At 33.6% G+C, this 27,636-nt stretch overlaps 1 protein-coding gene and 1 long non-coding RNA gene across 16 annotated transcripts in view; one reads left to right on the top strand and one right to left on the bottom strand.

Annotated features, from left to right (window-relative positions):
- The window catches only part of LOC129787317 (polypyrimidine tract-binding protein 2), a 393,752-nt gene that overhangs the window by 96,082 nt on the left and 270,034 nt on the right, over window positions 1-27,636 (top strand). The window contains exons 1-2 of one of the 15 annotated variants that reach the window (XM_055822832.1): window positions 6,868-7,690; window positions 11,813-12,033. The exons of 5 other annotated variants lie outside the window; for them this stretch is intronic. The gene's annotated coding sequence lies outside the window, so the exon portion shown is untranslated. Of the gene's footprint in view, window positions 1-6,867; window positions 7,691-11,720; window positions 12,091-27,636 lie in introns of those variants that run through there. 9 more of the 15 variants (XM_055822821.1, XM_055822822.1, XM_055822838.1 and 6 more) reach the window with 9 other exon arrangements.
- On the bottom strand, window positions 17,970-18,247 carry LOC129787372 (uncharacterized). The gene is made up of 2 exons (XR_008750222.1): window positions 18,076-18,247; window positions 17,970-18,013 (listed from the first exon to the last, which is right to left on the bottom strand). It is a non-coding gene; the product is annotated as an uncharacterized LOC129787372 (long non-coding RNA).

The raw sequence follows: 27,636 nt of genomic DNA, 5'->3' as shown, positions 1-27,636 counted from the left end.
CATAAATATTATACTCAAGTGAAGTTTTCTTCCGACATTTAGTCAAATACAATATCTGTTTAACAAAACCGAATAGTGCCAAATGTTTGTTTCTCATGTGAAAAGAAATTGCTCATAATTTGTAGGTACTTCATAGAAAAATCTATATAAATTATTAATTTCCTCAAGTTCAAAAGGTTTAAAGAATCCTTTGTATCCTTACTGTGCAAATAATATTGATCCTATCGATTTAGTTAAAAAAACATGTAAAATTGATAATTCACCTTAATGAAATATTGATAGTAAAAATCTAACTCGAATTGGTTTCTATGTGAAAATAAATTATTCAAACTGGAAAGAAAATCGCGAAATTTTGCTAAAGAGATTATTTATTTGGAATTTCTGCTTTATACATTAACGTTATTGATTATATTGACCTATAAAAAATTATGTATAACTTAAGTATTTAGAGGTATTCTTTGTTAAGGAAAATGAAGGAAATATTCCGACAAAATAGAGGTATATTGCTACTGTAGTTAGAGTTCTCACATGTGCGAGCATACAGCGAATAGCATCTGTCTTTTGCCTTTTTGACTGTGATTTTTTTTCATGGTTGAGAAAAGAATAACATCTCGCGTCGTTTTGTATTTCCACCACCCAAAACGTTCTTTTCGGATCATCTTCCAAACGGGCTTTTGTTTTTATTGCCTTTCACGTTTATTGCAACATTTTCACACTTTTCAAAACAAATGCAATCATGTCGTTATTAATAGATCTAAATAACAAATCATCGACAGAGCTAAATCAGTTTCTAAACATCACGATTTATCCCATCAATGTCCATGATTGAACGATGATGCAGTCATTCATTTGCATTTTTGCCAGCGATATTAAAACAAAAATTCACATTAAAACTGACTCGGAGGATTTTCTTAAAAGTAAAATTAATTGAGAGACTATTCCTTGGTCAGAGTTCCTCGTTGTCAGTCTGCGAAGACGTGACTTGCCTTGAATATTTTGTCTATATGTGTGTTAAAATTCAAAGGCATAAAGCACGGCATTGTGTACAAAATTGGTGACGTCAGCACATCTAATAAATACAAAAACCATGTAGGTAAACACTATCGAAATATGATAAGTAAATATCAAAAGGAAAGAAAAAAAATTAAGCATTCTCTCTCCCCTTTCTGTCTCTCCTTCGGTGCGGTGTTGAATTTTATTCTTTATTGGTGGTGAAGTGAATCAATAAAATATAGATTTGCCATTGGCGGGAACAGAGTTGATGAGGCAACTCTATAAAAATTTAATTAATTAATTAATTAAAATTTAATGAATATTCTGAATTTTCTGAAATATATTTTTTGTATTTTTTATCATTCGCTTATGATTATTTGATTGTTTTTTTTTTTTAATTTTTTTATCATATTTTTAATCTTCTTTTTTTGTAGAAATCCTTAGATTAACATAAAAAAAATATGAACAGTTTGTTTTATTCGTCTTTTTAAAAAGTAAAAGAAAACTTAAAAAAAAAGTGTTTTAAGAAAGAATCTTTAATTGTCTTTATTTTTTTAAAAAATTTGTTTTTATTTTTTTTTTATCATTAATTGCGTTTGTTTTTTATATTATTTTTTTTACTTGTAAATAATAAATAAAATTCATCTTTGAATGTTAACACTAAAAATCATGAAAGAAAAATAAAAAATATAAAAAATAAAAAAAATAGACAGTAACATAGATTAAAAAAATATATATTTCTTTAAAAAAAAGTTTTAAAGACAAGTTTTCCTTATTTTCTTTTACAATTAATTAAAGAAATAAATAAAATCGTAGATTAGAAAATGGGCTTTTATAGCTTCTGATCACTCTTCGCGGATATAATTTACGACTACTTTCAGGCCTTCAGATTAAAGTTAAAAAAGTAATTTACGTTTTCAAGAATAATTAGGTTGATTACGTACAATATGACGTCTATGTAGGTATGTTCCAAGCTTTTTTACTTGGTGTGATAAAAAAATTAATGAGCAGTTAAGTAGGTAATACGGTTCTGTTTTTAGTGTCTGATATTTGACTTTCATTAACTCATTCTTTTATTAATTTCCTTAATTTTTACGTTGTTTTGTTGTTATAATCATTTTGTTGGATGAGACCTAACCTAATTTTTTTTAATGCATTATTTATTTATGCTTTGTTATTTAAAAAAAAAAGAACTTCAATTTTGTTTTAATCACATCATTCTACTGATCCATGTCCCTTTATCCATAGAAGCTATTACAATTCATTTACAATCTAGAAATTCTGCCCAACCTTTGGTACTGCCTTTTCATTAAAATATTGAGAATTTATTTAAAGGGAATTGAGACTTGAGATTTTGTGCCTTTTCCCCTTGGCAAAAAAAAATTATATACCCTCTATGGAAAATCAGATGGTTTTTCTCTTTGGAATTAATGAATTATTCAGGTCAGAGGGTCAAGGTGTATTTCGTATGGAGTATCATCGATTTGAATAATGGAGGACTATCGATTCGCAATAGAATGAAGCGAGAAAAAAAGGTGCGATTTACGGAAGGTTTTCTCACCAAATGTGTACACTGTAAAATATTTAAAATATATTTTTTGTTGTTGTTAAAGCTCTGACGAAGCGTGATGATCTTTTGCTGTTCATTGTATGTATGTTTCAAGCAATTCATGAAGTGTGCTTTCAGTTTTCTTTGAGTATTCACAGTTGTGATTTGGCCATCGAAGCACTTGAATTACAAAGTCAGTGCAATTTATAATGCCCAATATGATTTATTTGAGAATTCTCTTGGTTTCTTTGGTTGCGCGGGAATGGGTCTGGAGGTTGGAAAAGGTCAATTTCCGAAAGTAACAAATTACGAGGATATAAACAAGAAAATCCCAGTACGATGAGTAAAATATGAGGGGAAAATCGGGAAAATTGTGAGCGTAAGCAGATATCGGTAAACTATTTTTGGGACTTTGCGGCGTTCTCTCCCTCCCCCATCGTTCTAACGAGAAATTTTCTTGGAAATTTCTTACTATATAGGAAGACTTCTAATATTCTTTTTACACATCATGTGAATTTTCCATGTTTACGCAGAGATTTTCTTCCGTTATGAAATATTTCCTGTCTCATTCCCACACGTGTGGCCATTTGTGATGCATTTTAGGAGGAGTGGCAAATTCTTCAGAGTCTCACCGATGAGATGTCTCAGAGTAACGTCATCTTTGGGGTCCACTGACACCATCAGCTGTTACCCGCATGTCTTGCCGGGCTAAATTACTTAATTTCTTCACAAGATAATTAGCATTTTGTCCCTCTCACACCCTCTCGAGCAATCTAAAAGAAGTTTCTTGAGGAAATACGCCCCAATGTTCGCCAAGAAGTCTCACAGAGGAGTTTCTGAGGCGCCCCCAAAAAATTGATTGACGCACGTCTTTGAAACATCAACCGTCGAGGCCGAGGAGTGATCTGCCAACTGCCGCTTCTAGCATATGAAATCGATAGGACAATTAGTGAAATGTTTTGTCTCAAACGGGCAGAAGGAAAAAAAAGTTAAAGTTTTCACGGCTTTTTTTTTCTTCTAAAAAGAAACGACGACAGAAATTTTAGAGACATTGGGAAAGGCGCAATGTGACACAATATTGACACGAAGCAAATGGGAAGATTTGAAAGTCAATCATCTAAGTGTTTGAAATTAACCATGTCAATGGCAATTGACTGCAAATAGTTAATTTTTCTATGACTTAAATTAAATCAATTGGCGCGTTCGTTCTTAAACTTTTCTATTAATTATTTAAGACACAAGAATGCTTCACAATCTACATCAGTGGTCTTTGGAACGATGCACCTCAACGAGCAGAAAGAACATTTTTAAGGCATTCTCAAACGTAGCAAAAGAACCAATTTAAACAACTTTTATTCTTTCGGAGAATGAAAATCTTGTCTCATTGTCACATCGGACAAAAGAACCCGCACGTATGTGGTCGTCAATTGACCATGAAGCACTTTGCAAAATTAAAAGACAGCACATGGTTGTTGATAAGACCACACAGAGACATTTCTGGCATATCAAATTTCATTTTATTTCATTCTCTGACTTTTTTTTGTTGGTATTTTCCCAAATCGCGAGTTTTTTCCGCGGAATCCTCCCACAAATTAAAATCATTCAAAGCAGAATCCAAAGAGAAGAAAAGCCCCCGTTCTGTATGGGATTGCAGAGCAATTGTCGCCTTTTGGGATGACATCCAACGGTTGGAGTCAGAGAAATTGAAATTCCTCTAATTATCATCTTCATCTTTTGATCTCTTCCACGTCGTTGACACAAATGGATTTCGTCGTCGCACACACGCCTAAAAAATCCGCGGCTCTTGATCTCTGGAGATTGTAATTTCCGTGATAATTGAGGAAAGAGTGAACTCACGACCGAGCAGTGCCTAAATGTTGCTCACGTGGCTATTTTATTGAGCTTCTCTCTCTATCTAGAATTCTTGTCACTGTGAGTTACATTAGTTGCACGCAATGCTTGATTATTGTTATTACTTTAACTCTTCCGGATAGTTAATATGAAATTTTAACGATCAGAACCCATACTGATCGAAGCAATGATTACCCTCCCGGCTTTTTTTCGATTAACAAAATAACCCAAAAAGGGCTGACAAGTAACGAAAGTTAGTTTATTTAAGTCTTTAGATTTTGGGTATTTTTGGACATTATTTTGTAATTAATCTGTTATTATTGTGGCGCCCCGAATAGGGGGGCACCACAAGGTGGCTCTGGTCAACTCCCCCAGTAACCTCCACCCTCGTCCTCGAACTAACCCTAAGAGAACTTTGAGCTTGCAGCCATACCCGCACAAGGCTGAGCTCCGACTAACTCTACTCTCATCATCCCTCTTTACTACTCTCATATAATTACTCTCTCAGTGCTCTCCTATATTCTCTTGAGGATTCTCGTACTCTCTCTCACCTATTTGAGGGTTTGTAACCTGGGGGCAGAAGCCGTTGCCAAGGGAAGGGCAGCCGTTACAGTTACCGCCAATCTAAGGGTACTCACTCTATGAGCTAGGTTAATATTCGCTGGATAGTGAGTCGGGTGCTACATTATTTAATAAAATATAATTATTTACAAAAATATATTGAAAAATGCTTCACAAAGGGCTTTCGAACCACGGAAAATTATCCCTTCAAGAAAACTGCATCATTATCATTTTGCCACATTCCATAGTGACGTAAGATCTAAGCTAAGCTAACCTAATCTAACCTAAGATACGCGATAAATAAAAAAAAAAATACTAGGCATATCTGGATTAATCTTAAGCAACCGAAACAGCCTAAGCTTTAAAAAAAATTGTAACAGATATGAAATAAAAAAAAAATAAAAAACATAGATAAAATTTATTTATTAAATGATTTTGTACAAAATTGTTTTTTTGTGCATTTTCCAAGGGGTGTTTACGACGATTATCTGCTGAATATTGTGAATACTACTAAAAAGTATTTTTAAAGTACTTTTAAAGCTTTCATTTAGAGTTTTTAGGTTAAGATTTAGTACTTCTTAAGCTTTTCTTTCCTAATCTGAACCTTTTAGGGACTAAAACCGAATAACTCTTTTCAGATTTTAGTTTTTTTTAGAGTTTTTCTATAACCTTTTAGGAACTAAAATTGAATAACTCTTCAGATTTTAGTATTTAAGTTTTTCTTTTTTAATCTGAACCTTCATAAGAATAGGATTATCTACTGAATAATTAAATTTTTTAGTGGATAATCCGAATATTTTCATTCAGATAAACACCCCTTTGCATTTTCTCTTTATTTTAGTTTTGATAATTCTTAGATTTCATTCAAGATCTTTGAAAATATCCCTAAGTTATTAGAAAAGAAATATTTTTCATGAGGTTACGTCTAAACGGAATTATTTAATTTCTTAAACGTTAATTAGGCATTCAGGCTACTGAGTTGGCCTTAAAATTTTAAGTCGGTCTTAAGGTTTTAAGTCAGTTCTTTAAGGCCTAACCAAGCAACAGCGTCTTTTGACGCTGAAGTATGGTTAAGCTTTTAAGGTCTGACTTAAACTTTTTAGGTCGGTCGTAAGACTTAAGAAATTTTAAAGTCCTAGAATTAAGTTTTATAAATTTCTTGCTTTCTATTCAATGCAATTTAACATTTATTTTTATTCAAATTCAAGTTCTTTTATCAAAAAATCTTACATATTTTCCATGACAACTCAGGAAAATCCAAGCCTGACTTAGAGATTTAAAGACCGACTTAAAAATTTTAAGTCAGTCTTAAAAAAAACTTACCAAGAAACTTACTTAAAACCTTAAGACCGACTTAAAATTTTAAGCCCGACTGAGTAGTGAATTTCACCCTCGGTCTTTTCATTTAAAAAAAATCCCCAAAAAGAAGACGAGCACCTAAATTGATGGCATTTGTCATCCCTTTTGATTGAGGCAGATGGACATTACATATGTATGTCTGCGAAGCATTTTAATTGGTAATTCTAAAGAAAATTTAAATATCCGTTTTGTCACTTTGTGCCTCCCCAATAATTTTCTTGTAAATTCCACTACGTTTGATGTTGCACAGAATAATAAATTTCTCGTCTTTTCATTGACAATCGGCAGTGTCGCGGGAAAAATTAACAAATATAAGAAATAGTTGTTATGAAGTCTTCTATGTGTGGTGCACGATGACACATGGAAATTGCCATGGGATAGATGTATTTGGATGGAGATGTCGTGTGTATGTGTTCTTTTTCTTCTCCCTCATTTTCTCGACGACTTCAAAAAAAAAGACCTCTCATGCCTTAGCATTTATAATACCCAGAGAGTTGTGTTGTATAGAGTCTCGCTGTAATATGACTTTGATGTGTATTTTATAGGCAGAGCCGCGCACCCAGAAGCAAATTGTGGGGCCTCGCCAGTGAGTCAATTCCCGTGAATCGTTGCTCGAGCTCTGCTGGCGGCTTCCACTCCTCTCTTTCGCACTCTCTTTCACTTGTGGATGATTCTCTAGTTTACATTTTGTTATATACATGGTGTTAAAAAAGGTATATATGTAGGTACATATAGTTGGATTCACAAATACTGTGATATGTTTGAAATTTTCATTCGCCCAGGGTCGTTTTTGTCGATTCCACGAGACTCTGCTGCCCGCCCGCCTGTCAGTGTTGTTTTGGTGGCTTTTGCTTTTTGTTCAAACGAATACGGTCCGTTGTTGAGCTGCGCGCGCGCTTCTATACCGCTCACGAAGTTACTTCACTAAGCAATCAATCCTCCTTTCCTCCAAAGGATAAATCCTCGTGACTCTTCCACCGCCTTATCTTGGATTATCACCAACCTGCAGTGATTGCGCCAAAAAATCCCGCGTGTGATTGAGGTGTGTTGCTACACAGAGTTCCCTTACTTAAAACCTCCATAGTGTTGAGGTTTTCTGTTGCACAAACAGAATTCTCTCCTTTTTTGTGATTTTCGTGCATTGAGCTACAACAAAAGAAAGGTGAAAAGATTCCCAGTAAAGAGGAATACGTTAGAAAAAAAATTCAAAGTGAAAAGAATTGTGTCAAACAGGTGATTGTGTGGCAAAGAGAAAAAAGGATTACGCCGATTACGCATTGCCCCAGCGACCCTGCTAAACGTTACCTCGTGAGACTTGTTGAATGTGAAGCACGGCAGCATTAACCGCATCATTTTCATTTGGAGGTGCAATTAAAAGTGCATAAATCTCAAGAAAATTTATTAACCATCCTTTTGCATCTTGTTTGCTCATCTTGCGCGTAGTTTTCGAAGTCAAATACGATGCCAGTTTCCGTTACGCTTTGTTACAATCATCCACACGACATAATCTTCTCCACTGAACGCATCTTTTCATCAGTCCCACAAAATTTGTATTATTACACCGTGGGTGGGCCTAGGCAATAAAATGTCCCAAAATACCAAAATTCTGCCGTTTGGCGGAATATTTTTCAATTTTCAAAGGTGCAAAGTGACATAGGTTACCGTGACAGGTGTCCGGTGTGACAAACGTCAAAGCTGTGATTGTTGAATGTCAATGTTATGAATGCACTTTTATTTGTTTGCACATTAAATAAAGCTTTTAAGAGTTCTCACAATGACCTTTTATAAATAACAGGTGAATTGTGCAGAGAAACTAATTTTGAAATTTACTTGACAGCTGCATTGTCAGAATTATATTGATCGTAAACATTATAGGTTCGTTTCATGATTATTTCGTCTTATGAATAAATTGTTGTTGATTCAGTTTGTTACGGTTTCGTTTAAAAATTTAAAATTCTGACAGATGTCAAATAGGATGTCAAATGTAGAAATCTGTCAAATGCAGATATCTGTCAAATGTTTTTTTTTGTGAGAGGTCATTGTTTCTTTAAATCTTGTTAATAGATTTGATTAGAACTCTATTTAAAATTTTAATTTTTGACAGACTTCAACAAGCTATTAAATTGTCTTATGAATAAACGATTGTTGATTCAGTTTGTTAAGGTTTCGTTTGGAAATTTAAAGTTTTGACAGACGTCAAATAGATGCCAAATGTAGATATCTGTCAAATGCAGATATCTGTCAAATTGCGTTTTTTGTAAGCTGTCATCTCTTTAAAAATCTTTTTAATAACCTTGATTAGAATTCGATTTGAAATTTTAATTTTTGACAGACTTCAACAAGCTATTAAATTGTCTTATGAATAAACTATTGTTTAGTCAGTTTGTTAAGGTTTCGATTGGAAATTCAAAATTCTGACAGATGTCAAACGTAGATATCTGTCAAATCGTATTTTTTTATGAGCTGTTATTGTTTCTTTAAATCTTTTTAATAGATTTGATTAAAACTCTATTTAAAATTTTGATTTTTGACAGACTTCTAAATCTAAATAATTTCAAAATTATAATTAGGAGATATTTTGAAATCTTTTTTTTTATAGACGTTAACTAGCTGTCAAAATAAAATTTTTACAAAACTATTAAAATTGATCTAAAAACTCTTCTTTATTTAGTAATTATTTTAAGAAATTTTTAAGAAGATTTAATAATTCTTAAATAACCAAAAAAAATACTTTTAATTATAAAGCATTCAAAAATATAAGTTTTAGTCCCCCATTAGAATTTATAAAATTCTGTTAAGAACTAAAGTTACTAAAGCCATTTAATTTACCATAATTACCCCAGTTTACCCTACAAATTACCTCCTTCGTAACTTGCGTAGATTTGTTCCTCAAGATTAAAAGAACTTTCTCTAATATTGCAAAATAACCGAACGTTTACGAAAATTCTAATAAGCTCATACGTCTTTGGATAAATATTTCCACGTTCCCCGAAGCCGCACACACGAAAAAAAATCTCTATAATATTTACATTGAGAATTAGCATGAAACGCAATACATGGCTGTGATTTCCATATTATTCGATATTGAGTCTCAAATTTTTCAGCACGTTCGGTTGCTCTCTTCATGCTGAGTTAATTAATTCTATTTAAAATAAATCTCTCCCTCGTAGCAGACGCGAATGTCCGTAAAAAACGGTCAGAATGTGAAACAATTTAAGCCTTTTGACACTTTTCATTTGTAAAGTGTGTGCCGCACATTTCTCAAAAGTCCAACGAGAGAGATGCCCGAAGAACAACCATTGGGAAATACATGATAAAATATTTATGCAGAACCATATAAATTTAGACTTTTTGGTTGTATAAAAGAGGAAATTGTCTCCATCCGACGTTGCTTCTACGTTCACAAATGAAAATTTTCAACAGACCCACAAGAATGTTTCAACTGTGAATGAGAAATGTTGAACATTAAATCCTGGGTTGGGTGATGCTATGAGTCGAAATAATAGTGTCATTGTCGATCTTGTTTAAAGTTAAACAGCCACAATCATTCATAAATAATTTGAGCCATTTTCCTCCGAGAACACTTGACGCGGTATCAACTGGCTGTGAGAGAAGCAGCCACTTGGGGGTTTTCATTGCAATCGTCATTATAAGTTTATTAAAATTAATTTATTCTATGCTACATACAAACCAACCAAACCATTCATCGTCTAATTCAATGCACTTGCACTGCGATGTGCAGAGAAAATTAAATATCATATTATATAGGAGGATTTTCTCTTCATATCAAAAAGCTGTTAGCACACACAGAGTCACACAAAACGGCCACTTTTGCCGCAACAACAACAACAAAATCTAATTGATCAAAATGAAGAGTGAAGCATCGAGAATGGCGGAAAATGCCATGGAATTTCAATGAAAAATTCCATATTTCTCAGAACCTTGCATCTCACTCGTGAATGGCATGAAAGCCAATATATTCAATATTTTTCCCCATTTGATTTGTTGTTGGATTTCTCAAGCACGTTTTAGATAAAAAATTTCTAAAATTGCGAAAGTTTAATTATCTGCTAATTGAAGACATTTTTTCGGGAGATATTTTCACTGGAAATCACGAAAAAGAGTGACCATTCAATTTATAAGAGAAGTATTTTTATGTGTGCGTGTGTGATAAAATCCAGAGCTAATATGTATTCATGAAGGGGGCTAGCAAGTCCTTGGCATTTATGATGCATTTGATTCATTTACAATTGAGGTGATTTGGTATATCGCGAATGCTGAATTACTGAAAAAAAAACTTTGAAGTTTTTTTTTTAACTCTGAAGCGGTTTCCGTATATTCTGCCGGATATTTTTGTGGCTAAAAAAAATGTTTTTTAATTAATTTTTATTTAATTTTCTCATTTTCTGAAACATTTTTATTTTGGAAAAGTCCGTCATATTTAAAATGAAAATGAGATGAAATAATTTTGAAAAGTTTTCTAGAAAATATCCAGATTTTTAATAAATTATTCAGAATAAGTGTATAGTCATTTGAGTCATTAATATTCCGATTACTTGGGAATAAAAGCAATAATCGGTTCTTTTAAATCAATATTCGGAATATTTAGCAAGAAAACTTGATTATATTCTTTAGCTAAACATCCCTTGAATTAAAATTGTCAAACTAATAGAATTTTCAGATAATCTATCGAATATTTGCTTTGTTCATAAAGTAGAGGTTTCCTTATTTTCTAAAAGAGATTTTGAAAAATAAATCAAAAGGAAAACCAGAAAAGGAATAATTTTCTCTGCTTATTTATTTAAATGAAAATTATTCGGATTTTTAATACAAACTTTCATTATATTATTCAGAATAATCATAATTAATAATCAATATTCCGATTATTTAATAAAGAAACCCATCAATTTTGAAATTCCAATAAAATCAATTTAATTCAATCGGTTTGTTCATTAATATTCGGAATTTCGGTTGAGGAATCAAATCAATTTTCTCCCAACTAAATGCCCCTTGATAATTTTTCAATTTTAATTTTATACGTTCCTTCGTTTATTCGCATTAGTTGGATGCCCCTTGATCCCTCGCTCTTACTATCCCCAAAAAATATGAATTGGCAATTCTGGTAATACTTGAGACAGAAACGCAATTGCGGCAACTTTTTGTGTTTATGCCCCCTTCTTGAGCGACGGAAAAAGATGTCATAAATTTATGAGACAAAGATCATATGGGATCAAATTAATTTTCCACGCATTGTGTTGGTATTTTCGGTGCTTCGTCAAGACGCACGTTCAGTGGAAAAGAAAAGTGTTGGCCCAGAGCGTGCAAGAGCAAAAGTGCGGTAATCCGAAATGAGAGGATTATTTACTTTCGTCACCCACTGATTCAAATCTGTTCGCACCATGAGAAGTGCTCCACGAGACGTGCACTATATTTAAATGGATATTATTGTAGGAGAAGTTGTACGTAAACTGGCATCGTTGTTTTAATTATAACCATAAGGTAGTGCTTACGCCGTGAAATTGTTGTGATAAATCAGCAAGTTTTTGTTGCTGTTGTTGTGCACAACATCGATACGGAGACGCAGTGTGTAGTGCATAAAAGAAAGAAGAAGAATTTGTACAAGAGATTCTTCCACAGTGGCACTGTGCAACGTGAATTTCCCGCCAAAAAGCATCGCGCAGCATTGCAGTTCACGTGAAGAAAATTTGAACTTTATAAAGGTATTTTCTCCTTCTGGTGGCAATCAGCACATTTATGTGCCAATTTCTATAAACAGGGTGAGATAAGATTTATAATAATGACACGCACACTTCTACCCTTCTTCTCCACCCACGACACCTCTACGCAAAAGCTTTCAAACTTCCATCGAGCAACTTTTCTGCAAAATTTCTCTGCAAATTTTCTTCTCTTTCCGCGCATTGATATTTTTTCTGCTCCGCAATTCTCTCTCTTTAAAAAAAATTCTTACAACTTCCTTCTATTTACCTCCCCAAAAACTCACATTTGTAGTAATTATGACATGGTAGACGCTATATATTTTAACACATTCATAGGCACTTTTGGTTAATACCCAAATGGAGTCTCTTTTTTTCTATCCAAATTCGTGTTCAGTCGCAATTAGACAGTCTCGAGAGCTTATCGATCTCCTGGTGAAAATATTCGTTCAACTTTCAAAAGAGGCTAGTCAGTGCGGGGGTGGGGGTGGAGGGACTCAGAAAAAGTTCCACAGAGAGAGAGAGAGCTTTTTTATCCAGCACATCCATTTATATTATGTTCCTCCCCGGGTTATCGATATACCTTGTTGAGAGTAGTTGGTTTGTCCATGGTTTCGTGAGCTTTTTGGCTTAATTTTTTGAGTATTTTTTGTGAGCTTTTAAGCTCTAATTTATTTTTCTACGTCCTGGAATTTCACGTTTTCAAATTGAAGTAAAAATGTATTTTTATTTCTTCTAAATGTATAATTTCTATTTCCTCATTCCTTCAATATAATTTGCATAATTGATTGAAACATTAGTCCTTTTAAGACAAAAAAGAATGTTAATTAAGAGTTGAAAGTTTACAAATTCGACAAGTTTTCAAAGTAATTCAGAATTCAGTTTTATTCAGTAGTTCTAAAAATTTAACTTTTCAAATAATATTGAAATTATAGGAATTAAATAATTTCTAAAAATGGGGCAGAGCTTGCAATGGAGACGCCTGGTTAAAACCTGGCGTCTCTATATATAGATTCTTAAATGAATAAAAAAATTAATTTTCAAGTAGAATCTGACGGAATGTTTTAAATTTTTGGTGTTGTAGGAAAATTCCTTCCGATTGCGTCAGCCAAGGGACGGTAGGTTAATTGAGGTCCCAAAATTGAAAGGATGTGTTTGGGTTGACCTACCGTCCCTTGGCTGACGCAATCGGAAGGAATTTTCCTAGAACACCAAAAATTAAAAAAAAATAACGTTTTTTAAGAAGTTTTTGAACTAAATAAAAGCTTTTTCCAAGTATTTATTATATTTATAATAAAAATTCAATTAAGGATGAGCCCTAATCTTAAAAAATCTACTTAGAAAAAAATAAATATTACAGGGATTCTCTTCTAAAAAAACCTCTTTTGATGAACAAATTTTGACAAATAAAAAAAACTCCATAATCCTAATTTTTCTTTTATTCAAAATGTTTAAAAATATCAAATCGGTTTAGGGCTGAGTTTTGGTTTTATTTTTAACTGATTTTTTTCTTTTCAATTGAATATTTTAAATCAATCCCTCTGGTGAGATTTTAATCATCCTAATTTTAAAAATAAGAAAAATGTAGTTTTTTCCCCGAAAACATTAAGAAAATATTTTCACAAGAAGCTTTTAAAGCTTTTCTTTCTTCACCAATGAATAGTAGAAGGAAAACAAAATCATTTCTTCCCCCTACAAATCTCACCAATAAATATTTATTAGCCCCTTTTTTCAATCGAAAAAAATCACTTTGAACTTTCCATCCAACCTTCGTGACTTCCCCATCCAATGTATTCAAAGTTTTAGTAAAGAAAGCAATGGGGAGGGAGGCTTTTTTAACAAGACGACTTTCCTGCTATATAGTAGATTGATTAGAAAACAAGGCTAAGGAAAGCAACAAAACAAATCCACCTTTGTTGTTCTTTTCACCGTGAAAAAAAAAACTTTTCCCAGACATTTTGACGAAAAGGTAGCAGCGTGCTTATCTATTTGGAACTTTGGTAGCACTTGTGGGGGAATAGCCCCAGCAATCTATACTCGTTTGGAAAAGGTAATTAAGGCATATCGATTTGTGGGCTTGGAGGAGAGATAGTGTGAAATATTCAACATGGTGTTTTGTCAATTTGCTGAAATTGTTGAATGAGAAGGAGGTGTGTGGAAAATCTGTGCTATGTATGGCTATATTGCAAATGTAGCAACGAAGCCACTTTGACACTTTTGTCGTTTTCACACATATATAGTAGATTTTGGAAAGGAAACTAGCATTGTTGTGGCTGTGTGACAATTGTATTGAGAAACAATTGGTGTGTCAAAGAACAACGTGACAAAAAGTTCCTTCTGCTTTCGTCCTCCCTGCTGCGGGAAGCACGGGGGGGCGGGGGGTTTGGGGGAAAATGAAAAGTTGACAGGTATGTATGTAGGTGTGGAAATGGCATGGAATGCATTTTCTATACTACCCCCGTGCTTCACAGATTCCCTCATATGGCGCACTCCGTGGAGTTTTCTATTTGGCACCAACAATAGGCGTGCGAATTGAGAATTGCAAGAGCAGTCCCTGGTACCAACCCCTACTAACCACCCCCATATATATTGTTTTAGAAGCTTTCCCCCAAAAGCTCATCCCTTGTGTTCGCGTCGTCGGCGTCGTTGGAAATGACGCTGAAAAGGTGATTTAATGGAATTGCATAAAAGTACCTTTCCTGTAGTATTTTCTCTCTGTGCTGTTGCACATTAAAGCTCTGGACAAATTGCCACGACAAAATTACCAATTGTTGAATATGCGCGCCTAGATGAGGCTCATTAGAGGCGCAACAGCATCATTTTGCACACAAAGGGAAAACCACAAACTTTTCACAACTACTGATTTGTGTTGGCACACAGCATAAAGCAGGGATGAATATGATTGCGTCGTCCCAAGTTTACTTTCTCCCTCAACGCCGCAACTTTGCTTATTTAGATAAAAGCTCCTCTCAAACTAATCCTGCAACAACTTACTTTTTTTCTCTGCATTCTACATCTCCCTCCCCCTCCCCCCTTACTCCCTATTTCATACACAGGAGTCTGTGAGAAAGTTTTCCTTGAGAGAAAATCTCTCCTATAATCTTGTATTGAAATATGTGCTTACTTCTCTTGTTTATTCCTAACGAGCCCATCCCCCCAACTCCCCCTCCCAATTGCACACGATAAAGTTTGCTTTCCTATGCAATTTTGTTTAAAGCGCAATGTTGCTCCATGCAATTCAAATAATGGTCTGCAAAGTCGATTCACTGTCAAAACCCTAAGCACTGTGCAAGCAGTTTTTGTGGCGCAAGGAACAGCATGCAATATGATTTACGATCAAGCGAGCGGGGTAGGGTGCAATGCAACCCAAAGTGGTCGAATAAGTGCCAAAATTTCCAATGTTTTACAGCTTTTTGGCGCGGGGCGGTGGAAAAGGTGCGGTTGTTGCAGTTTGAATAATTACACTGCGTGCTCCAAGTAAATTAGGGGGGATTTTATGTCTGCAGGAGCATGGCATACAGTGACAAACGAACCACAATATAACTCCCGAAAATTAGGTTTAATTTCAATTTTCAAAATTATTAACCTTGCCCTGTGGGAAACATAACAAAATACTAAATATTATTTTTATGTTGGCTCACTCGAACACGACACTGTATAAAACTTTAAAAAAATTTTAACGACTCTGGCGATTAATTGCAAAATAATATTTCGGGTAGTAATAATACATTATAAAATAAATACATATTCTGAGAAAATTTTAAACGGTTAGAAAAAGTTTTTGTTCTCAGAGTGGAAAATTTTTAGTCGCTCACTCCGATGGGCGTTTAGAATTACTTAATTCTGTAATAAAATATGATATTCTTAAAGCTTTTGACACTGCGTACCTTTCTTAGAAGATTAATGTTCTAAAAAAACTCGTGAATTGTATTAAATTTATTTTTTGAACTACATATTTATATGTAAATACATAACGTCGGTGGGGATGTGAAGAACAGAGAAGAAGATTCGGTATTGAAGGGCTTACACTCAAAGATATCTTGGGGGAAGATCCCAAAATTTTGGAGAGAGCCATCAATTTCATCAAGTCCATTAACTTCAAAGTTTAGAATTGTATCTTTGTAAGACTCACTTATAGATTTACATTTTACTGAAATATGCTTAAAAGAATTATTTAGAAGAATTATTTAATGTATCTTATGTATATTAGGCCTCCGGCCAGATTACAATAAACAATTTTATTCATTCATAACGTCGGTGAGCAACAATTTTCACCAAATGTTCTTTGTACAATTCACACAAACATATTTTCTTTAAAGTTTATCAGATATTTAAGAAAAATTCAAGCATTTGACTAACGATTGTAAATAAGAAGGAAATTATGCAGAACATATTGATATATATTCTAAATTTCCAAAAATTCTTTTCTCAAATTAATTAATTATTAAAAACGAATTATTAGGTAAATATGAAAACTCAGAACATATTTCTCAGGAAAAAGCTGGTAAATTTTTTATTTTTTACTCCAAAAGAAAGCTTATATATTTTCTCATATTCTGACAGCAATTTGACGGGGAAAATCATAATTTTTTCAGTACTTTCTCTGGAAAATAAATATGATTTTCTCGATTCCAGAAAAAATCTTTAAAATAGGTACATATTTATAAACTTACGGGGCTATCACACTTAAGCTCCAAGTGCTTGAGCATCATAACCTCTATGTGAGTACGACAGAGACAACAATACTGTTTTTTCTCGTTTTGTCACATGTAAAATCTTAAGCATCAAGCGCTTAGAGCTTAAGTGTGATAACTCCCTTAGAGAGAGAGAGTTTTTTTTTTTAATTTTTGTTTATTAAGTCTCACGTTTCTTTTTATAAGATAGAGGCTAAAAAAGTCAACTAAGACTGGCTACAAGTTTTGGCCAGACTTTAGAAAGAGCTTATTATAAATTATATTTTCTGATAACTGACTGAGAAGAGCTTTTAGAAGGAAAAAATTTGTATAAGAATAATCTATTAAAAGTTTTCTCGCCGTGTGGAAATATTGTGAATTTTATATACATAAATTGAATTAATTAGCTCCGGTTCCCTCTAACATATTGTAAGGGAAATAAAAATAATTTGTCTAATGACATTCTTTTCTGGTTTGTTTTTTAAAAACTTTGAGGATTATTTGGCGATGCCCTAGCAAGTACAGAATAAGACATAAAATATTAAAAAAAAACTATATTTTCTTTAAATAAAATAGATATATTTTCCTTATTTATTTCCTAAAATTTAAGACAATTTTCCTAAGCCCACATAATCACTAATCTTTTATTAGTCACAATCTTAAGAAAACTATTAAATGTTTTCCTTCTCTCCGAGGAAAACCTCCTTAGTCAGCAAAATAAGATAAAGTCGATAAATCTCATGAAAAATCAAGTTCCTTATTTCTCTTTGAAATCCAAACTACTAAATCCTTTGACAAATTGTAAATTTTCTCTGATAATTTATAGTTTTCCTTTCACATGAGAAAATCCCCTAATCCACCGTTGTCTGAGGCTCGCGAATGAACTCAAATTAATTCCCATTGCAATTTGCATTGGAATTTAGGATTTTCTATGCGCTGTGTACATAATTTGCCGTCAGTGAGGCATGTGCTTCTCCAACTGCCTGCAATTATTGTTGTTGCATTTTGTCAAATCGTTGGTTTCCCAATAGAAAATTAATGCTATTTAGTATGAGCTAAATTCCTCTGGCACAAGACAAAAGGGGGCTTTTTCCTTGTGTTGAAAGACACTGTGAGAGATTGTTATATGGCAAAATGCAGCCCCTCGTTTTTTGCGTACCTCTTCCGTGTGACCATGGCATAATTCTTCCCTCATGCTCAACGTTTGTATTAGAGGAGGATGCATTACAACAACAACAACAAAAGTGAAACTGAATGCTGACCAATGTATATAACTTGTTGGCCTGCAATGGGCGCATTTAAATTCCCAGACGCTGAAAAAAATAAAGGTGGATTCCACATGCCGTATCGTGTGAGATGAAGAAGCATTTCTTACCTGTAGCACCGGGGTTGTGAGTATTGGTTTGATTGTTGAAAAGGTGAAGGGGGGTCTAATTGTCTTCTTTTTGTGACGGCCACTAAACCGGTTCCACGACCATGACGTTACGTCCGTGCTTTATAAGAATCACATCTTTAGCAGCAAAACACGCGTTCAAGGTGCGCTCAAATCGCCGATTTATCTCGAAGATGTGTGCTGGTGGTGGTCAAAAGTCTAACGTACGAAGATTGGAATTAAAAGGAAAAAAGTTTAATGATAATTTATTTACATTGATGATCGGCTTAAGAAGACAAAAACGTTTGCTTTTCCGTCTTAGGAAATCCTTTGAGGATCTCTAGAATATATTCTCAGTTACAAATTCTCTTCTCGAAATATTCTTAACGATTTTTTTTGTTTGAATACTGATATTTTTAGGCGATATTTTAAATTAAATTCATTCAGTTAATAAAAATATCCTAATTAGGTTCATTGGGTACGTTGTAAACCCTAAAGTGGTTAAAGGGTTAACCTGAACGCAAAATTTTCGCCAGAACACCTGCACGTGATGATACCATAAATGTTTTTTTGATTAATTACCTGGCTTTTGTTGCAATTTTTACAGCAAAAAAGCTGCTTTGACGTTCCCATTCACGGCTCAGCGAATATTTTTGGTCAGCCACAATGACAGTCGGAATTGCAAAAAAAACCACACCGCACAAAATTATCGATTGTGTCATAATTTATGCGAAGTAATTTTTAGACACACTCCGAAAACCTTAATCATTTGGCTAAACAATCGAGTTTGGGGGGCTCTTTTATTCCTTTCATCTATCTCACTGACAACATCCGTGTCTTTTTGCCACAGATGGGATGTGGAAATTTCCAGATTAATATTCAAAAAATTCTATAATGTTTGTTTTTCTCACGAAAGACACGGAGGGTCGTTACATATGAAAAATTGCCCTCTGTTTTTTTTTTGGAAAAATTTTGAAATTATTTTTAGAAGACCTCGAGTGTTTGCAATGTTCGTTTATGGGTGTATTGTTTTTGTTTTTTTTTTTGTATTTCTTAAGTTATTTATGAGATTGGAGAGGAATTTATTAACTCACTTTATTAATTTAGGAATATTCACATGAAGATGTAAGATAATAATTTAAGAAAATGAGTAAGATGAGGGTCAGAATAAATCTTAGAATTTTTTAATTAATATTTTGATAATTTTTAATGGGATAAAGAGGCTCCGATCAATGATTTTTCATGTTTATTTATGGGATTTATAGTCGGAAAACAACAGGCGTCCCCATCTTTATTTTCAATTTTTCTAACGTTTATTTTGCCTTTAAAATTATAATCAGCGTTTCGTTTTATTAATGTTAGAGAAATATTTTAAACTAAAAGAAAATTTATGTATAAAAATTAAGAAAATTGAAAAGAGGAAAAATGTGAAAAATACAATTATAAAAAAATTATAAATATTATTGTTGAGTTGTTTTTTAAAAAAATATTTTCGTAATGTTTTAAATATTTTATAATTCTTGATTTTTTTTTCCACATTCTTTCGTTATCATTGTTTTCTAAAGTTTTTATGTTGATCTCCTTATTTTAAATCATTCTTTCAATGGGTGAAATTCACTAATTAGACAGTCTTAAGTTTTTTTTTTAAGAATTCGTAAGAAAAACTTAAGAAAAGTTTAGAAAACTTAAGACTTCTTAAGTTTTTTTTTTAAAGAAAACTTAAGATTTCTTAAATTAGGCTAAATGTATGAATATTTTTTTATGATTTTTAAAAATTTCGATATCTTAAGACGATTACAATTTTCTACATATTTCTTAAGTTTGAAAAAATGCTCGTGATCGTTTTAAGACATCGAAATTCTTACAAATCATCAAAGAATATATGTACATACATCTAGCCTAATTCAGCCTTACTTAAGAACTTCGTAAGAATTCCTTGAGAAAACTTGAAACTGTCTGAATAGTGAATTTCACCCAATGATTAGACGATAATTTAGTTGAGATAAAAAAAAGAAAATTTTAATAATTTAAAATTAAGATGGAGACGCCTGGTAGTTGTCTGACTTACCAAACACAAAAAAACAACATTTTACCAGGCGCCTCCACTGACATTTTAATTATTTTTTAATTTAAACAGAAAAACTCTCAAGTCTTTCAAAGTTTTTTTTTTATTACTTTGTGCAACTCTAATTTTGCAAAAATATCCAAAAAAATAATTAGCAATAAAAATTCATCAATCTATGTTAAAAAATAAATAATTTCCCAACCTCCTATGTATCCACTACACATCAAATACTTTTTTTTAGAATAAATTAAAGCAATTCCAAATGATTTTTCACCTCTTTTACTTGAACCACTTTAAAATTTCAACCATTCAATTAAGTAAATGAATATTTTAAATCTATTTTTATGCTCTTTTAGCTGTTTTTTTATTCACTTTGCCTCCTTTCACTTTGGTATTTATTAATATCAAAAGAGAAGTGCAATTTTTCAGAATGTCACTCTGTGTGTGAGTAGAGAGAGAAAAAAAATTGTATCGAGAGTGGAAGTCAAATAAAATATATTTCCTACATAACAGTGGACGATGGGGAAAGGGGGGTCTTGGCGCGCGGGAAAAGTGCTGAAAATTGTCGGGTGCCTTTTTTGTGTGTGCGGTGAGCTCCATCATTCATTTCCACAGTTTTTCATCGTCACTCAGTATTTCAATAAATATCCACTTGAGAGGAAAATAAAAGTGAAGAGATATTAAAGCATAGGAAAATAATTTAATAGCACGAAAAGGCAAACCACACGAGATTCGTATGATTTTTCAGACAATCATTCCACACGGAGAGGAGATTATAATTTTTTTTTGCCTCTTTCGCATAAACAATTTTAAAAATTCATTTCAATTTCAACTCAATTTGCGTTTTCTCCTTAGGTAAATGACATGGAAAGCATCTTCCTGCTTAAGAAATTTATACAGGCTTCCACTGTGTGATGTCTTGTTTAAAGTATGTGTCTTTCCCAACGCCGTCGTCACACTTAAATAACGTGAGAGATGTGCATGAGAGTAAATAAAATGCTGGCAATTTTGCTGATGACACTTTTGGCGAGGAAGAGTGAGATAAAAAAAACTCATGTGAGAAACATACACAGACGGTAGAATTGTGTGTGTGTGTGCGTGTATGAAAATATTGACTGAATTTATACCTATATCACATCAATGTGTTGATGATGATGTTAATGGAAATGAGAGACGGACATTTACGATGTAAGGAAAAACATTGGAAGGTTATTTAATTTATCGAACTTTTTTTTTTCAATATTGCCTCCGTGGCAGCAAGAAATTTGGGAATGTTTTTTAATAGAAAAATACTCACAGCTCAAGTGGCAAAAGTTCTTGGGGATGTGATCATCTTTCTGTCTATCCGATGGTGTAATTTAAAAAGTCACAGATATTGTAAAGAACGCTGGCAGGTGTCTAAGCAATTTGAGTCCAACTATTTGTCTCTATTTGGCGTATTTAAAAATCCTTAGATGAAATGGAGGTGCCTGGTGATTTGGCTGACCTTATTTCAAAATCACAAAGTCTTGGCCTAAAGAACTTTGGCATAGATTAGAAAACTGTTGCATGGTCTGAAAATTTAAGACCTAGCTTAAAAAACAGAGACCTAGCTTAGAAAATTTTGATCTAGTTTAAAAATCCAGACCTAGTTTAAATCACTAAATTCTGATCCAAAAAAGTTAGGCTTAGCCTTAAAAAATTTGAGCTTGCCTTTGAAAATTCAGACCTATTTAAAAAAAAAACTAAATCCTGACCTAAAAAATTTAGGCCTAGCTTCTATCAACTTAGGCCTATCTCTAAGAACTGATGCATGGTCTGAAAATTTAAGGCCTAGCTTAAAAAATTTAGATCTATTTTAAAAACCCAGACCTAGTTTAAAACACTTAAATCCTGACCTAAAAAATTTAGGCCTAGCTTCTAACAACTTGGTCCTAACTCTAAAAACTTAAGCCAAGTTTAGGAAACCTTAATCTACAGTAAAAAACTCAGACTTAGCTCAAAAAAATGTAATCTGTCCTCTAAGGAACTTATAAACTGAACGTAATAATTTTCACTCAATATTTAATTTTTTTTCATTTTCTCGATTATTGGAAAATTTATCTTTATCCGTTTAGGAATTGCTGAAAAACCTTTAAAAATTCTAATCAATCAAAAATTAAGTTGGAGACGCCTGGTAATCTTGTTTAAATATTACATAAGTTAGTAACTAAAATAAAAGTGCTGGACATAGGCGCCTTCATTGCAAAAAGTCAAATATTACAAACTCTGTATGTAAACATTTAAATTAAAATCATTATATTTTCCTAAAAAATTCTTGAGCATTCCTTAAGCCTCTTAATTATTAAATCAAACCAAAGAGTTTTTCCAAATATTTTTCCATTGACTTCTAATTAAGCTACCTACTTAAATCTCAAATAAATATTTACCTCACGTAAAATATTAATCACAACTTCGTCTAAATACGGCTGAGCCTAACCTTTATTTGAATATTACTTCACGCGGTCTGAAAAAATTCCAGCTCACCTTGAACATCTTCTGAATCTTTCGCACGAAAAAAACGGCGACTAAAGAGGCAGAAAGGCAAAATCTTTGGGAGTTTGTTTTGTCGTCTCAATGCGGGCTCCGCACCTTTGACGATTATCTCCCAATCTTTGTTTTTTTTTTGTTTTGACGAAAAGACAAAAGGTCCCCGAAGTTGAGGTGGAATCGCATAAGAAACGATTGTTTGAACAATCAGAGTCTTTTTGAGAGCTGCAAAGATGGAAAGTACAAAAAAATGCTCCATCTTCACCCACATTTTCTTGTCACCAGCATTTTTGACACAGAGAGAGCATACAATTGAGACACCAAGTGAAGAGACAATGTGCGACGGGATGTGAGGGCAATGGGGCTGGGGAAACATGGGAGTTGTGTGTAAAAATTGAAAGCAATTGTCTTAATTTAGCGTCATTTGAGGCCCATTAAAATCAATTGAGCGAATGGTTTTACAATCATCATTCTCAACGCAGTGACTAACAAACTCCGAGAGCACAGCCGTTGTCTTCACGACGGCACAATCTCGTCTGTCTAGGGCAGTGGCAGGTTGTGGTTTAATGACGCAAGAAACCACCTGTTTCCAATGCAACAGGCCCACACCAGACGATGAGGACGATAAATTGGTCTAAAACAGAGGCTAAAGTGGAGACAGGAAATGTTTTGTGGAGAATTCAAGAAAGGCATCATTGACTTGGATTATTCCTTAATTTACATCAAATGGTTATTGTTAGGGCTTCCTCCTTGAGCTTATTCTAATGTCCTTAATCCTGATAACATTCCAATTAACTGCTTAATTATCTTCCTTTATCTCCTTTTATCTATTCTCAGGATTTCCTTTCATTCAATGATTTTTCCTTTCGATTTTTTTCATCAATAAAAATATTTTCTAGACTATTTGTCATAGATCCATCATAGTCATGTAGCAGTATGGTCCAAGATGTTAAACATATTTTCTTGTTTTTAATGCCATTCCACCATTCACTAAATGCCACCATGAAAACCCCCTCGAGCAATAAAAGAATCTCCTAAAACTCATTTCTTCCCAAATAAATTATTCACAATCAAATTGGGCTCGTAAATCAAATGAAATCCAGTCGTAAAAGAGCTCGGAAAATGTGAAAAGATGTTTTATTAGGTGTGTCTGCAATTTCCAATGGAATTACATCGCACCAAAAATATCGATTCTTGAAGCTCTTCTGCCCAAATACTCGACTTTGAGTTTAATTGCCACTTTATCGGGGCATTTAATTTATTGGCTGAAAATGCCTCGATAAGAGGAAATCCGAAGCTGTGTGTCTTCAAGACTCGACCCAGCCGCCTTGACATCGTGTCACCTCCTTGGCACTGTCCTGATTTTCAATCTCTGTGTGGATCTTATGACTCAAGAGCTTGATTGGGGGGATGCCTTAAACTCCTAAATCTCTTCATCTTCTTCTCGTCTTTAAGATGAAGAGATTTAGGAGTAAAAATCGTCAAACTTTAAGGCAACGTTCAAATACGGAACCTCAATGCTACTCAAATGAAGTAAAAAAAATTCATTAACCTCCCTTTCCTATTTAGACACTTCATAATTTCAATTTCAATGGCACGCAGTGTATGTTTTGCTATTTTAGTGATTAGCATCAATAAGTATCGTTGGGAAATGATGATGAATCCCCCCACAAAATGACGAATTACATTGCTGACTTGTCGAAAAGTTGCTGCGTAGAAGTCATTTTGCAAAACCATTCAAAGAATGAAATTCCTCGCCTGCAGTTTGATCGGGTATCAAAATACTCAAGATGCTTGAGATGCTGCAAAGTCTCTCAAGAAAACACCGTGAAGGCATTCAAACCTCCCGGCTTATTTTTGGGGTGAGATGGTGCCGCACATAAAACTTTTATCGAGGGCATTTGTCTTTGAAGTCATCTATTTGACTTTTTAATGCGAAACCATTTGATCCATTCTTTCGTGTTTTTTCTTCTACGCCCCCGGAATTGGGAGATTCTTTCGCAAGAGAAAGTTATCTCAAGAAGGTTGGGGAGGTGTTGAGAAAAATCACGATATTGCCAAGTTATTTGCCTACTCAGGGGGGAGGAGTATTAAAATGTAGTAAGAGAAATGAATTGGCAGGAGTGTGTATTTGTGAGAGTTGAAAAGGAAAATTTGGCGGTTTTGTAGATTAAAATTGCGTTGAAAATGTGAATTTTTATCGTATTGATTATTTGTTACACGTTGCGTAAAAAAATATTCTAGAGTATTATACTCCACTGTTATGGCCAGGAGGGAATGTTAAGATTATTTTTGGAGAACGACATGGAAATGAACGTCAAAAAATAGGAGGATAACGTCAAACGATGAATAAATGTCAAACGTTAATTTTTTTTTAAATAAAACGTTAGAAAATGAACGTTTAAAAGTAAAGAAGAATGTTAAACAACAGAAAGAGAACGTAAAGCGATTAAATAAACTTCAAACGTAAGAATAAATGTAAAAGATTAAGTGAAAAACGTTAAAAATATTACATATCTCAAATAATTTAGAGAACAAACGATAATAATAATTGGTTTATTCACATTCCAGTTTTGATTACACATTTTTCCCTATACATTTTTTAATCTACAAATTCAATTTGCGATGTATGATGTAAGAGTGGGCGCGTAGATCATCTCTGGAATGGATATGCCGCACCGGAGTCTGTAGTGTAGACTGTGTTGGCTGCGGGGGGGGATGTAGATTATCCCGTCTGCGGCAGAGGTCCGGCAACTGGAGGAGGATTTCACAACTTAGATGCAGTCCGCTGACAATCGATCTTTTTTTTATAGCCACCGGGAGACAGTTCAGGGCACTCGATCACTATAGTTGCATCTTTCGCCAGATAGATGGTGCTGCAGTTATGCTCCGCCTCAAAGTAACTCAAACGTGCGTTGGAGCAGGAAAGGATGAACTGTGGAATGTAAAGGAAAGAGAGGATAGGAAGCACGGGCCATGAACGGCGAAAAAACCGCAGGGGGATTCGAACCCTCTACTCCGGGGAGGTATGACCAAGAGTCGTGCTTCAACCCTCTCGGCCACCGGAGCCGTTAAAAGTTAGAAAAAGAACGTCAATCCACATAATTGCACAAATCAATTGTCAAAATTTGCTAATTCGAATGCAGCATAAAGTTAACCCCTTGAATAAATCTCTGACTACGCCTCAAGTCGCGTAGAAAATTACTTCTCGAGTAAAAATTATTTCTTAACGCGTTAAATATTCTTATATTATTTCTTCTTCTAAAACCTCTCAAATATTTTATTGTGCAATATTTTTGTGATATAATTCTCTCAAAATAATAAACATTACTCCAAAATTTTTTATCTAGAACCTTTGCAACTCAGACGCATTTTTATTCAACAGCCCAATATGCTTTGAGGCCATTAATGCGGCACCTTATGAGGGAATTTATGGTGTTGATAAGGAAAATTTTTCCGAGTAAATTAAATCAGTGTAATGGGTTTTCTTGTATCGCGTGTGCGTATGAAAAATTTAATTGGAACACCCCCAGCAAATAAAAAAAAGTTCCATCGCGGAAGGAAAAGCCATACCAATGAAAAATTGTGCAACGACGCTTCTTTTTTTTTTGGGTGGATAACTTTAGAAATTCGCCCCCATCCACCGGATGTCGCTGAGTTGGTGTTCTCTCTACAAAATGCAATAAAATTTCCTATGATCGCGATAATGGTGAATTCACACACAGAACGCCTCATTGTGTGTCAACCATGGCACAATGTACGTACATAGCTGGCACGGGGCCCACAAGACACCCAAGTTGAGCCATCAACAAGTGTTTGTTGGCACCGCGACGCTACAAAAATAATACATTTGCGGTGTCTCCATAGTTCTGTATGTAGCGGGAATGAAAAAGAACAAAAAAAAAACGAAAGAGAATACGAAACGGCAAAAGTAGGAAAATTCATGACAAGAAGATTCCTCTTTCGGATTTTGAGATGTTTTCCTGATGCTACGAAATGATACTTTTTGGTTGCTTTAGCCGTTTTCTTGTTTCCAATCGAGCTAATCTAACTATATGGCTTTCTCAAGTGCTTCAAGTTTTCCCTTTCAAGACGCGGGGAGGGGGAGATGCTGGTAAAATCTCATTCGCCGTCAAAGCGTGAAAGTGATGAAATTGCTTGTGAAGAGCTCAATGAGAGACAATTGAGAAAAATTCACTTGATTCCGGGATTTGTGATTGATGGGAAAATGATCCAAGAAGTGAGAAATTATTATCCCCTTTTCGATGAACTTAACTTTGATTTATTTAATGGAATGATGGAGAGAAAGCCTTTATCTTTTAGAACCTTGTATTTGAGATTTTCTTGGCTTCAAGATCGAAGTTTGAACGTTTTTTTTGACAAATTTTGAAAAATTTTAGATTTTTAGAATGTTGTGAATTTTTTTGAAAGAAACTTAATTTTTTTAACAGATTTTAATACTTTTAAATACAAATAAGATTTGATTGGAAAATTAGGCTAAAAGTCTGGAAAATGAGCTAAATGATAAATAGAAAAATTTAAATTGAATAAAATTATTCTTTTCACCAGAAAAATGTTCTAATTGATTGGAAGAAGGTTGCAATGGTCAGAAAAACGTTCTAATTAGTCAGAAGAACGTCATTTTGAGCTGGAAAAAGCCAAATTAATCAGAAGAACAATCCAATCAATTAAAGGAACGTTATAAGTGATCAGAGGAACGTTATTTTGATCATAAAAACGTAACCTTAAGTAGAAAAACGTCCTATAGTTGGTCAGTAGAACATAATTTTGATCAGAAAAACATTCCATTTATCCAGAAAAGTTTTTTTTATTAGAATAAAAAAAAAATTTATCAAGAAACAGAATAAGAATAAAAGATTATTAAGATTTCGATAAGAATCCGTTCAAAATTATTTCTGAGTCTTATAAACTGAACTCCTAAATTTTACCCTGAAGCTCACAAATGCTTATTTCTACGTTTAAAAGCGGAT

The sequence above is a fragment of the Lutzomyia longipalpis genome, chromosome 1 (assembly GCF_024334085.1).
Source record: "Lutzomyia longipalpis isolate SR_M1_2022 chromosome 1, ASM2433408v1".
Lineage (NCBI taxonomy): Eukaryota > Metazoa > Arthropoda > Insecta > Diptera > Psychodidae > Lutzomyia > Lutzomyia longipalpis.
The sequence above is the reverse complement of the archived record's forward strand: the minus strand, read 5'-3'. Positions and strand labels throughout refer to the sequence as shown.